Below are 14,895 nucleotides of genomic sequence, written 5' to 3'. Positions count from 1 at the left end.
TAGACAGGACCAACAAAAAACCACGGCCAGATTCAAAGCACCGAGACTTCTTCATCCCTCCAATCAATTAAAAAATGTTTGCTACTGATTGGGTAGTCGTTTCAGAGAAGTTTGTTTACCAAATCTCTCTGAAATGATGGATTTTTTGTTTTGATTGCTGCTACTGCACAAGCGAGCACCTTTTTACTGTCATAACCCTGAAAAAGGTATAGTAGTCAGTAAGAGTAAACAGTGATCTCAAAACTAAGTAGCACATTTTATGTTCAACATACAGTAGTACCAGATATAAGCCGAACATGCAGTGCAGTGTGAGCAAAGAAAAGTACTGGCTTCAAGACATTAATTAAATGACATCCAGCTATGGCCTACCATCTCAAAAGGACTCGGTCCCCCAGAGCCACCGCTTAAATTCCTGCCAAGCCCAACTGCATGGGCGGGTGTTCGCAGTTGAAAGAAGGCTGAGAGTTGAAGTATTCGTAAAACTTAGGCTCATAGAAATGCAGTACATAGATTTGCTTATCGGGCTGAACTGGGTGGTGGCAAACATTAGTCTCGGATACCGCAATGATGTCAACAATGTATATACCCTTCTGTGGTTTAGAGGGCTTCGCAGAAATACCGCCAGCGTATAATGTTACTAGGTAACTCAGTTGTGGCGGAGTAGCCAAAATTGGCTTATCACAATATTCTTTCTCGCAACCCTGTGCTGACTGCACAGATACGGATCAAACTTACGTGCAGCCGAATACTTCGAACAACACTTATCATAGCTGCCAATCATCTTAAGACCACAGTTGATGTAGGACCCTGGACAGTGAACGTGGAACCACTACAGCCTCAGAAATTGACGATTGCGTATGTTCTCTCCAGTACCAATGAACTTCTGGTCCAGATGACTTTCCAGCCGCACTGCGCAAAGAGGGAGGTGGAATTCTCAGTCGGCGCTTGTCTGATCTGTTTGCCTGCATCTAGGAGGAGGAGACTGTCCCAGACAAATAAAGAGAGTCGGCGATAGTACTCATTTTAAAAATGGCTCTCAGAGAGTGCCGTAACCACTGGGGAATCAGCTTAACGCCGGTTGTAACGAGAACTTTGGCGTCAATTGTGATTCGTCGCCTTATGGTGGCTCGTGAAACACTGAATTTAGAGCAGCAAAGGGGAGACCGACCTGGTAGGGGTTGCGTTGACCAGATCTTCACACTCAGTCAGATGATAGGGCAATGGTATATATATAAGCGACCCACAATTTCGGTATTCCTGAATTTCTGAGGCGCATACGCCTCTGTAGACCGGTCTATTTTTCGTGGCACGCTTGCCCACTAAAAAATGCCCCGGAATTCTGTTGGCTTAATAAGCTCTTTGTATTCTCAGACTTCCGGACAGGTGAGAGTATACGGCGCGCTATCCAAAAGCTTCCACACACAAAGTGGTGTCCGTCACGGATGCGCAATCTTTCCATTCATATTTAACTTCGTGATCAATGAAATCAAGAGACGAACACTGGAAGATCTCCAAAATCCTGGTGTTCAAATAGCCTGTGACGAAAACCTTGTGGAACTATGACGACCTCGTTCTCACCTTCGAAGAGGGGGAGAAGGCGTAGGCGTTTTTGGATGAACTAACCAAAGTCATCTCGTCCTCTTTGCACTTTGCACCCACAAAGTCCAAGGTCACGCTCGTGGATATTGTCATTGATCATGCCACTTACAATCCAGGAAGAGGGACTCAAAGTTGCAGTTCCTTCTAATATCGACCTGGAAAGGTCGATATTAGAAGGAAAAGAGAACAGAAGGGCGTAATGTACGCCTTAATCCTAGTACATGGTCTGAAAATATGGAGTGAGAATTATTAATGGCGTATGCGAATGTATGGTTTATATGGTCATGACATTCTCCGCGCCTTGGAATAAGTGTACTTTGCGGCGAACTAGTGTAAAAGAAATAAAAGCTGTGGTAGTTACGTGGAATCGTTTACGCCTCTCCGTTGCGTAGATTATATGGATGGGCGCGCTACTGTCGGATAAGAATATCCAAGTGATGTACTGGATGTGCACTAGAATGGGATGAGGATGCATCATTACTAGGCAAGAGTTCAACTTCTGAGCAATCACGATTGACTTATGGTGTTGCCTGAGGATCCTCTTGTTCGGCGATATGCACTGGTTCCAGTTCTGTGTCGGATATCACGTCGTTGCTTTTAGGAGCCAAACGGCAAAAGGATATGGTTCCATGTTTGCCATCTGGACGAACTATGTGGGAGCACATGAGACGAGTTCCACTGCATCTAAAAGAGGGTCATATTTAGAGATGTGATCATTGCGTTTTAAAAGGATGGGCCCAGGGACAGTAAGCCAGGAAGAGAGATACCGTTAATTGATCGTCGTGTGAACGGCAGGAAACGTTTGTGTGGGGTATGGTTGATAGTAGTACATAACAGGGATGATACAGTGGACAGCATCAAGAAGGACAACCTTCCAATGTGTGACAGGCAAACCGCGTGATTTTAGAGCCAGGCAGATGGTCTTCCAAAGGGTACCATTAAATCGCTCAACCTGACCATTACATTGTGGATTATATGCAGCAGTGTGACCAGTGGCAACGTCTTTATCGAGCAAAAATTGTTTGAGTTCAATTAACATGAACGCAGAACGGCGATCTGAGCAGGCATATCGAACAACGAAAACAGTTAACTCAAACAACGAATCACAGTGGAAGAGGACATATCGGCGCAAGTATAAGCGGAATGGAATCGAGCATACCCGGTATCTGTTACGAGTGTTTGAAGTGAACCTTTAAAATCGACACTAAGGCGTTCAAAAGGTCGTGTGGCTTTGATAAGCTGGCCACGAAGTGTCACAGAATTTTGATTTGAGTTTGGAGCATGTGGAAAAGTTAGACGCCACACGTCGGATGCCGCTGACTGAAAAAGGAAGGTTCTCAGAACGAACAAAGTGTGTGGATCTCGTAACATCTAGATGGCATGATATGTTGTGAAGCTCTTCAAGTTTTTCTGTTCCAGCAATGTAGGCACAAAGGTTACGATATAGGGTATCAGCAACGAGATTGTCCGTTCCTGATCTATAGACGACGTCGTAGTTGTACCCTGCTAATCCGATTTTCCACCGTTCAATCTTGTCGTCCTTTATTTTACTCTTCTGTTGGTTCCCGCTGATTGTGGTTTCCAAAGGAGATAGTGGCGCCATTTGCGGATCGCCTTGACGATAGCATATGCTTCTTTTTCGACGGCAGAATGATTTTCTTCGCTTGCAGTCAAGATCCTGGAGAAAATGGAGACTGGTCGGTCACCCTGGCTTAGAAATGCACCAATAGCGATGTCGGGCGCATCAGTTTCGACGACGAGAGGATATTTTGGTCGAAAGTAACGACCATCTTATTCTCTAATTCGTGCTAAAGGTCCTCAAATGCTGTTTAGACGTTCTACGGAGGCGGAAAAGTTTGTTTTTAACCAATTGATGAATTTTGTCGGAAGACGCCAGTATTCACTGTGAATAGTAGGCAAACATACCAACGGCTCTTTGCCGCGATTTCCCGTTCGGTGGAATCAGGAGTTCTCTTATAGGACGCATGCGTTCTGGGAGACCTTGTAACCCAAGAGAGTAATCTCTTCAGTTCCAAAGCTGCTTTTTGTGTCGTTTAAAGTAATGTATTTCTTAACATGTTCATTTCTCGTTTTACCGCATACAGAGACGTTATCACCTGTTCGGCTTTGATTATATGGTTTAACGTCCGTTGGAAACACAACTCCATTTGTCACTCCAAAAGAAATGAGCCGAAACTGGTATGGGTTTCCGCCAGCTTCGAATGCTGTGAACGGCTTATCTGACTCGATTATTGGAACCAGTGTGGAACTGTAGGCGGTTAAGCGTGCGACGTTTTCAGTCATTTGATCCAGTCTTGGTAGAGGATAAGCGTTAAGTTAGGTGAATTGATTGATGGTCCGGCTGCAGTCTATCACCATACGTCTCTTGTGATTTGTATTGCGCGTTACGAATGCTTCGATTATGCCATCAGTGAGCATTTGGTCTACTTCGGTTAGTATGAATTGTTCGTCCTCTGGTATCTGACGACGAAATTTCGTGGCGATCGGTTTGCAACTCGTAGCGAAATTGGTGAATAAGGATGAAGATTCCAGTTTCGCGGATATTACTCCACATACAGTTAGGGTGCGTCTTTGGCCATCGAATGGAATTTCAACCATATCATGTAGCTTCAGAAAGTCATGTCTGAGTAGGACTCTACACCGCTCGTATGTAGCATCCTTGTACTGAATGGACGCAAGGCAATAAACTTTGGCAGAACACGAATATATCGTCGACGCCAGCGGTACAGAAAAACGAAGAGATTGAGGAGTCTCCAGCTGAACCGATGTGATATTTCGAGGTTTTGGACCGACAGACGCGTTGAAAATGTCCAATTTTTCCACATATTTTGAACACTGATTCTGTAGCGGGAAATCTTGGCTTGTGCTTGGGATTCCCACAAAAGTAACATGTTTGTCATGTAGTGGCAGAAATGGAACAAGTAACGGGTTGTCTGAATACGTATGATTGTGATTGCTTTTGCGCACGTTCGATAGCTCGTGCGGCTTCGTGGGCTTTGTCAAGGTCCATTTCGTGCCACGTTGAGTTTCTCCCGAATGGTATTCGACTGCAATCCGGTTATCAAAACATCTCGAACTGCTCGTTCATGTGTTCTACAGCAGATACTGCTTTGAATTTACAGCCTTTAGCAAGTGATTTCAGTTTTTGAACGAACTGGCCGACGTCTTGACCAGGTTCTCGTTTGTATGTAGCTAAAAGATGGCGTGCACACACGACGTTTTTCGGGTGAATGTAGAGTTTTTCCAGCAAGCTCATCGCAGAATCGTGGTCGCTACATTCTGTAATCAAGTCATACACTGTATGGTCAGTGTGACGTATGAGTTTCCAATTTATTTAGACATCCAGATTTGAGTTGTAATGAGTGTTAATGAGTTAATGTAAGTTTGAAGATACGGAACCAAGAAGTCCATCATTTCGTACTACCTGATGAGTGTGGATCTGCATGAAAAAACGTGGGTCGAAGAATATGATCCATTTATTTATTAGGCGATTAAATTGCTGCGAGAGTCCAGTAGATCCAGGTCGAGATTAGAAGACAGAAGAGTAGGGCGTTAATGTACACTTTAATCGTCTAATAACGGTAGTACATGAGCTGAAAATATAGTGACGATTATGAGTTATTGATGTATGAAAATGTATGGTTTATATATTTATGACAGCTGTGGAGCGTTCTACGTACCTTGGAAGTTGTATTAGTTCTGATTGCAGTGTGACAGATGAGGTCAATACACGAATCTGCAAGACTCGGGTCGCGTCCGCTTATTTGAGACACATACGGTGTCAAAGTGGTGGCTCTTGAATCTCAAAGGACGTTGTATCAGGCTACAGTTGCTGTATGACAGTGGGACTTGGTCTGTTCGAGCAGCGGAACTGAGACGTCTTTAGTGTTCGACAATCGTTGTCTGAGAACCATAGCTCGTGTGGTTCGGTGTCGGTGAATCCGTAAGGAGGCAATTAAAAGGCGAATTTTCGGTTGCACAACGGATACTTCCAGTAAAAAATGTGCCCAGTACCAGAAGCTGCGTTGATTGGGACGTGTTGCGTATGCTGAACCATCGTTTGCCGAAGAGGGTGCTGTTTTCCATGCCCAACTCATAGTGGGTGAAGCAGAGAGGTAGCCAACCCTTGACCTAGAAGAGAGGTATGAAGTACATTACGAAACGTTTGAGTGCTGTCTGAGCTACTCGCCTCCCAGGATGGGGACCGCGTGATCCCCACTGCACCTGGTTAGAGACGCTGCAAGATATGACTGTCAGTGGCGTTCTTGTTGTCAATTTCTATCCAGATTGCCCGAATAAGTGTTCGGAGGTGTGTGCACCTCGAAATGATTGTATTATGCAAGCACTAAGTCACTTCCTTTTATTCTTCTAATGAAAGTAAGGCTTTCAAAACAATCATGACTGTACGGCAGCGACGCATCGGTGTCCAACACTGCCATACTGTCGACGATGATGATAACGACTTCTCGCTGCTGACTTAACAACCAGCGGTGCATTGCGACGTTCGCCAGTCCGTTAAAGGCTGAACACCTCGGTTTAGCATGCGAGAATGACAGCACCCACTGCAATTTCGATGAGATGGAGCAACGCTCAGAGTGGTTTCAGCCGTTTCGAACTAGCAGGATCAGCGACCATCCTACGATGTTAACACAGCCCCTACATGTAGTTTGTCCGGTTATCTGAGAACAGGGTGCTCCATTTGCGAATCCATGTAAATCGTAGCGTCATCAGCGTCAAACAACCCAGTTGTCACCCAATATAGACTGACTTGCGTCGGCATTTGGATGGTAAAGGAACAACACTCCTGGTTCCAGGAGGACCTTCTGGAAAGCGCATCTGCACCGAAGTGATGACTTCCTCGTCTACGTCAGTTCACCTGATCATACAACAGATACTCTGATCCTTTGCAATTACAAAAGCGACCGGTAACCTATCCGAAAAGGAAAGGAACATTCAAGCAAACATCATTCTACATCGAAACTGCATGCCATGCTACCCGAAGGTTGCACGAGGGCTGGGATACTGTCAGGTTGTCCAAGTCTAGACAGGAGAAGTCAAGTGGCGGAGGGCGGATTCGAACCACGGACCTTCCGGTCAGTAAATTCGCGCTCTAACCACTTGGGCCGTCTCGCAATAAAGGATTCAAACAAAGGAGGGGATTGGAATTCGGTACAAAACTTTGAGTCCCAAAGACGAGAAAACACAAGCTATCTGGACCTTGGAACAGCAAGAGGGCAAGGGAACCTACGCGTTCTGTGAGGGTAGGACGCCATCTGTTAACAGGTCGCTGGGACCAGTCACGTGATGTGCTGTAGGGTTTCTAACCACGTGCAAGGAGAATAACTCCAACTGGTCACCTATCTCCGCGAAGCTTTCGCTAACAAAAGATAGGAGTACAAACCAGTTTCCTTGGTACAAATGCCGCAGGTGGCTGAGCACGTTGACTTGACAGGCTTTGGAGATCCCAGTGCAATAATAAGTAGTTTCTTACACACTAACCAACTGCGAACACATCGGAATCCGCTGAAATCTGCTATACTACGGTGGTTGCGAGCAGATCCTGGAGGTCAATTGTGGCAACCACTAGGCCAGGCTGCTCCTAGAGTTGCTTTCTACACGGTCATTCAGCTTTGATGAAACTCGTTCCTGGTGTCACGAATTATAATGTTGGCAAATTTCGCTAGCGTCTTGATGATTATTATATTTGGTTCTGAGCTATTAGTAGTTCAAATTAAGGCCTACGCAGCTGTTTACATAGATAATCCAGTCAACACTTAAGTTCCTCTTCATGGCGTTTCCCATGGGTAGACAGAAAGTGAGAGAAAAAAAGTGTACATTGAAGAGGCAATATACACGTAAGAACAGATCACTTCAGCCTACAGTGAACAGCGCATACCGGTGACTACCCAATAACAGAAAAAAAAATCAGCGTAGATCAGTTCATTCTAAAGCTACAAACCAAGCACTAAGAGTACGTTGATTCCAGCTGATACTGTTAGCCACCAACCAAAAGCTGCCACCTTGATGTGGAGTCCGGGCCCGAGTTGTGCGACGATCCCGGGGCTTGCACTGGTTGAACCCCATTCTAAAAGGTCAAAGTAAGACAGTCATATGGAGCAACGAGTCTCCTTACTACGAATTACCAAAACGCGAAGCGGCTGCCGTTTCGCTCACCGGAAAGTGACAGCCTTGAGGCCTGTCCATTAACGGACATTACTGTGATTTGAATTCGAATCACCGCCTTTACTACAAGAAACCTACAGTATCCACAGGAACAAACACATATTGGGTTTAGTTATCAGCACTGATGTTATTAAAACGGTCACTTTCTGTTAATAAAGTTCGTTTAACTGCGAAAGCCACCTGAAACTCACACGCACCGCGGACGCCGCACACAAACCGGTCAATCTCCGAAGGCACAATGGCTCAAGTTTGCAGAATATGCACCGAAGACGAGCATTAGTTAGGCATACGGAAAACTCAACAAATTCGTTCAGACTTCCTCGAGTTCCAGATGAAAATCAGAGTCCGCTTATACGGACTTCACAATTCGAAAAATAATCACTTCTATTAATTTGGTACGGCTTCTTTCTGTATAAACAAAAAAATGTTTTTCAAAAACCGCCCATTGGTTTGAGCAGGGTCCCGGGATTTTTAAAGTTGGCGGTATGCCTAGTTCGCCTCAGATATCGATTCCTACAAACCTTACCAGTTCATCATAATGTGCCTGTTCTATCATCGGATCGACTCACATAGAGACTGAACAACAACACTTTTGAGTGCTCCGTTTATACGTGATTGTGAAGCCGGCGGCTCGTAGCCTTTCATCGGGACTTATTTATTGCTGCTTGAAGTTCTGGGGTCAGTGGTTGAAATTGGTGGCGAAACCTACCATTCACCACCGAAGGTGGTGGGTATTTCAAGACAATTCAATGCCGATAAGGTGTAATACAGAGCAAACGTACCTCAGCTTATAACTTGTTATATAAAGTGGGAATTTAAGTCTGGAATTTGGTGGATATTATTATTAGTTGAATTGCGACAGGCCCGATACATTTTGGTGATTGGGTTTCTGAGTGTTTGGGCCTTACAGTGGCAGAGAACGGGAACTGGTGAACAGCCATTAAATGGACACCATCAAACTGAGTTGGGCAATTTGGTGTTATGGTGACAATAAACTATTCACATGAGGCCAGAAGAAATGCGACCTGAATATGGGTGGTATCAGTGAATCAGTGAAGGTGAAACTAAAGTCACACCGATGTGATTTAGCGAGACGTGTGACTAAGTGAAAACTGATATCAAGATGATGCAGATAATATTAGAGGAGCACGTTAAATAAGAATTCAGAGGGTTCAGCAAGACTTGAGAACGGTTGCAGAGGTAGTATTTTCTTGGTCAGGTGAAATATTCGCTGTCTTTGGTGGGCAGTAATTTTGTAGTCCAGACTGGACAGGGAAGCGCAAATAGCTAGCTTCCATAATTTGGAGGCTGAAAGGGAGCAAACTGTCACCCTAGCGCACTAGGGACAGCGAGCCTGCTTCATCTTTGAATATTAGGTGGTGAGGTTTAGTTATGTTTGCTATCTGCTGCATCAAGAAAGTAGCAGCACTTATTTGTAGAAAGGCGATCGGTGTGTCGCAGGGCTTGGCAGTGTAAAAACACGGCCATATGATTGGTTCATTCGTGGAGTGTTGAAGGCTATGAGAGTTGCCAGTCATTGCCATGCGTAAATTCTTCTGAGTTATTCGGATACCTGATCCTGTGGAGTGATGTCCGGCCTGGCTATGGCTTGCGTCGTGGTTATCCATAAAACAGCGAATAGACCAGAGAATTATGAAAAGTGGGCGGTCAGATAGAACACTTCTTTGCAGTTATATCACGAATGAAAAGCTGACAAGCGAGCATTCTAGGTAATGCTCTCGCGTATGGCGTCCTGCCATCATCAGCCTCTATATGGCTGCATACTGCACCAGTGAGTATTCTATCTGTTCTAGAATCTTGAGAATATCAGTCAGGGTAGAGAAACGAAGGGTTTTCAGGGAGCTATTTTGTCAAACTATGCTAAGGTCGTCAAACTGATCGCGTAAAGCGTAATCAAAGTTTCGGATGACCAGCTTCAGTGGATGGCTGAAAGCCAGCGAAGGACGAGATTGTTGACGCATTTTATTGACCTTCCTTCAATCACCTCCGAAGTAGGAACGAAGACCCAGAGGGTGATCTTTCACTTGTCTTCCTTTATGAGATCACAATAAAACCGGAAAAAGGTTCACGTGGAGCATGTTGGGCTGTTTGCAGGGGGCTGTTAGAATGATCATCCTCAGAGAGGTGAATAAGAATATTTGTATGGATGGTGGCAACAGCGCATTTACAATGGGTTCTCCGGTGAATAGCCCCTGGACCATCGCACTTTGCTCGGCGGGATCGGTTTTAAACGGATGGGCCGCTTGTAGTGCGAATCCCTTCGGACTGTATGCATAGAACCGGTTTGATTGTGGAAGCAAATGCAAGTGTCTTATATGTTTCTGCTACTTCCTTGGTCGATTCAGCTGGGGAAAGCGGCAGTTCCTTTGCATGCGTAAAACCTGGTGGTGGTACTGACGTGGCCACCTAGGAGTATATCCAACTCAAAGTACTTCCCGGAAGATCAAGAGATTACTGGGCAAACAAATTCATGAGGGTATTCAAGACCCAGGCGAGAACGCATGAATGACAGGCTAGGTAACTGTGTCTGAGGATGTGACGCTATTCACCATGGTTTGTTCTTTAATGATGCTAAGGACAACAAAGGGTTGTGGCTTCTGAAGCCGAAAAGTAACGTTACATCCATCTAGTCTCGAATATCAGCCTATTAAGGCAAATTATTCGTGGTATAATCTGTCCAGAGCAGCCCTTAGGTGGGCCATTGTTGTCCCCGAATTAATTATTCGGTTTCACCTGATCTTCCGTTGTTTGAATCTCGATTGTTTTTTAGAGGCTCATGTATTAACTCCACTGTCGTAGGCTGTTGAGGAGTTTTGATCAACCTTATGAATAATGCATTACAAACATATATGTTTCGCGATATCTCGAACGTCGTTGTGACTGAAAAATGAGGCGGTTTGGTGCAGCACATTCAGTTGCCTGAAAACATCGAACCCGAGAGATTCGGCTGGGATTCAGGTGAGTCTCTCGAAGTCCAAATTAGTTTGCAAATGAGTGCATATTCGCTAATTGTGTGCAATTTGGTTCCATGTAGAGCGTAAGTTTAAAAAACTCGAGGACTGTACCTACCTGATGAGCCTCAAGAAGGGCAACACCGATCGTGGTTTGTCGAGGAGTCACCAGCATCCTTATGAGTAGTGCATTACAAAAATATAGTTCCACTTTATTTTGCCGTAATATCACCGCTTATGTGTGCTGGTAATAAAACAAATAAAGATTTTTTGCTTCGGCTTGCGTTGACTTTCAGTTTTACTGTCCGACATAATTCTGTGCTCTTTTGGAAGTTTACGAAAAGCTTCTAACTCGGGATCGCCAGCAGAATAGGGACGACACTCAGCGACCAAGGTATCAAATTCATCGTTGAACCAGTGAAGCCATGGCAGCTAAAGAGGACTGCACATTGTTATCGGACGACGGTGGTTTTTTAAAAGCCACATATGCCCTTCACAAGGAATTCAACTGGACACACGACAGCTTGACATCTTCACAAATAGTCTATTGGGCGGAGGCACCATACCGGCCAAGGGCTCCGACGAGAGACTACTAGATGTGAAATCGCTCTGAATCAGGTGCGTTACCACCGATCTGACCTGAAGCGGCTGCCTGGGCATTTTCAAAGTGAATGGGCGAAGGTACCGGACAATATCATGAACAATCGGAAAGATCCATCCTTTTGCGAGTTAGTTCAGTTCCTTGAAAGAAGTCTCTGCAACTTCAAATGTTGACATGCAGCTAGTCAGTACTGCCAGTCGCGAGTATTCTCGAAAAAAGGACATTTTTATTCAGCTAAGAACGTCCCCCTTTCTGAAAGTTAATGCGGTCGCATCTGACGTCATGACCTGTCCAATATGTATGACTTGATAGATAAGAATAGATAGCTAGGAGACCGATGATTTCTCCAGCATTTTCTGTATTTCCTCTGCGGACGGACAGCTTAAAACATTCAACAAGTGCAACAGTCCATATGCTTTCCCAAGATTAAAGACTAGTCAAGGAGACTTTCGAATGTTTAACCTTACCGGCCCTAAAAACTCCAGCCACGAGGCATTCAGTGGTTTGACGTTGGTTTATTGCGCGATCAAGGGATGAATCCGTTATTTGCCCTTTTACTCCTCCTTTCAGATCCATGGTGCTCATTCAAGTCAGGTTCAAAAGCCTCTTTACCACGAAAAGTAAGCGCTGTTTGTAGTTGGGTTTGCGCGACCAAATACATCGCGTGGCGTAGAGACTGAAACGACTTAAATCACGAATAATGCTACCATTTGTTCGAACCCTACTATACCGGTAATGCGACGAACAACCCGGTGGAATTTGCAGATCCTTAGCTGAGCAAATGTCGCATATGGTTTAAACATGGGGAACCAATTTACCCGCAGTACCACGACGCACATCATACTCCGGTATCCAGCTGGCGTCACCAAAATTCAGCGATAGTTACACCAAGTCCAAAGGGCATAGTCTTGACGTATGCATTCATCCAGTTTCTTACGGGGACTCGGTAGAATTTTTGTCAGATCCTTCAGGTACCTGATGGAAAACCTGGTCAAATATACTTAAACTAAGCTGAAATCTCCGTGGATTATTACCGGACCGAGATTGCTGCCAGATCGAACCTCACTGTAAGACTGGGAACAGGTCCTATCCAGGGAATCTCAGGCCGATCAGTATCTTTCAGTTTGCTATGTAAGTGACAGTATTTATGGTTCGTGAATGATTAAGTATGATGTCAGCCGAAACAAGTGACCTGAGAAACAAACAGCGTGGTTTAAACGGGCGTGATATTACTTAACTGATCTTATATGCGAGTGATGAATGTACAGGCTTTCAAGACCCACTCATCTTTACGAGCAAATTCTGGCTCTCCTGAATTATTTGATGAAGCGGATCACAGAGTTTTGAACCACCTCACATAACATGAAACAACAGGATTTCCTTGTGAAAGCTTTATGACAGTAAACGGTGACTTATTGGCCCCGCAGTCCGTACTTGGTGGGGCTCAACCGTAATCTATGGAATATGTACATCACCACGTCCCTGTACACAACGGGTCTAGCGTTGACAGTATGTGGAAGCTATTAAATATTGAAACCCATCAGCTCACTTGGTAGCAGTGGGATAGAGCAATATGACATATATAATGATCAAAAGAGTTCAGCAAGCGGAACCAATGCCAACGCTGAGCCAATTTAAGTCTGGTTCCAGAATTATCAGGCAATAACTGGATACCTACCGCTAGACTGTTTATCCAGTCCTCGTAAGTAGGTTCCAACCCGCCTCAGCCTGCGGACTTTAGGTTCACAAAAAACGTTACAAGCCAAAAGATCCCCTAGTCTCATGTTAATTAACGAAGCTCACGACATCAATTGTTTGGTTCTCGCTCCGCTCTCTAAGCTTGACGGTTTGATCACAAACGTTTCACCACTAAACTGGATCACTCATCCACACACTGGCAGCGCAACTTCGGTTTGTTATTAAAAGCTTACAATCCAGCTGCCAAGCTGGGCTAACAGGTCAACAACCAAGCAGTGAACTATCTATACTCCGCAACAGCACTGGCATTAACCGTTGTTCACGGATTCACTGAATCATACACAATATCGGAGCTTTTGCCCAAGTTTTCCAATGCAGTTTTATCCTTGTCGCTCAGCGGCTGTCGTTCACCTGAAAGGCACAAGTGAAAAAAAGTGTGGCATGCTCCTCATGTCCTTAGAGGGGAGCAGAGTGCTCGCCAGCGCGAGGACTCGCATAAAGAAGTGTCGATCAGTACTGTGAAATGGGTTCTAGAAGGAGCGTGGACAACCGTCCGAGGAAGGTTATTTTACGAAACTAATATCCGAAATGAGAAACAAATTTTGCCTAATGAATGTGGGCGTTTTGAGGTTGAAAATCTTCTTACCGTGTCCCCAACGTGTGTTTGCTAGGTCACCGGTGAAAACCTGTTTGCCAGACTTTGTTCAAGCCGGACATAAATAAGAATCAGGTCCTCTCGGAGCAGACGGTACTCCAGGGGAAAGAGGTCAAGCAAATCTAATCCTTTTTGGCGTCTATCCTGATGATGTTTTCTGGTCCGTTCTCACCATACATGACGAAGGCGTTCACTGGGTTCCTCCAGATGAAATATGGACGCATTTTTCGTCATTCAGAAGCAGGTGCCAGTCCAACAACCACTGCTTTTAAGCGTCTACATCCATTTTAAGGGCAATGGTATCGGGAATCCAGGATTTCAAGTCGTCCGCAACAAGTAGACATGGTCTTTGACGTTGACGTATATCGGGAGCTCGTTGGCCTATATCGGGAGCGGCAGTGGCCCCAAATACGAGCCTTGAGGAACTCGAATGAAGACTAGCGCTGAAGAACAGTAGGTACAGCTTACCTTCACCCGGAATGATCTGTCTGATAGGAACTCCTTGATCTAGTTTAGGATTTTCCCTTGAATCTCGTATGACTCGAGTTTGTGGGCAGCGGGACGTGTGAGACCAGATCAACTGCTTTTGAGAAGTCGAAATATGTGGCATCCGATTTGAATCCTTTGTCCTTGGCTTGGTTTAACCCGTGCATAAACAAGAGCATGTTCGTGAAGCTAAAACGGTTTGGGAGAAATCCTTGTTGAGAGGGGAACCCGTGTTGAGAAAGCAATCCTTGTTGAGTATTGTTATTTTGAGGTTTCAGACACCCAAAATAGTTTTCAGGTGAACGGAGGTGGCTGAGTAGAAAAAGGAATCTTGGCCGAGGAAGCTCGACATACGCTTAAATCTTGCTTGGAAATCTGTTGAAAAATTAGCCGACCACATTCCTCGTTGTTCACGCTCCTTCTAGAACCCAGTTTAGTGCACAATTAGACATTTATTAATGAAAATCCTCGCGCCGGGAAGCATACTGCCCCGCGCTGGGAACATAAACAGCAGTGCTACACCCTTTTTTCACTCGTGCCTTTCAGGTGAGCGACTTCCACTGACCGACAAGAACAAATGCGACCCGGAAAACTTGGGCAAAAGCCTCGATCCTGTGTATCAATCCGTGAATCCGTGTCCAAGGGTTCGCTTACTTCCCTTTTGGCGTAGCCATTCTGCG

Source organism: Opisthorchis viverrini, assembly GCF_000715545.1.
Source record: "Opisthorchis viverrini unplaced genomic scaffold opera_v5_160, whole genome shotgun sequence".
Taxonomy (NCBI): Eukaryota; Metazoa; Platyhelminthes; class Trematoda; order Opisthorchiida; family Opisthorchiidae; genus Opisthorchis; species Opisthorchis viverrini.
The sequence above is the reverse complement of the archived record's forward strand: the minus strand, read 5'-3'. Positions refer to the sequence as shown.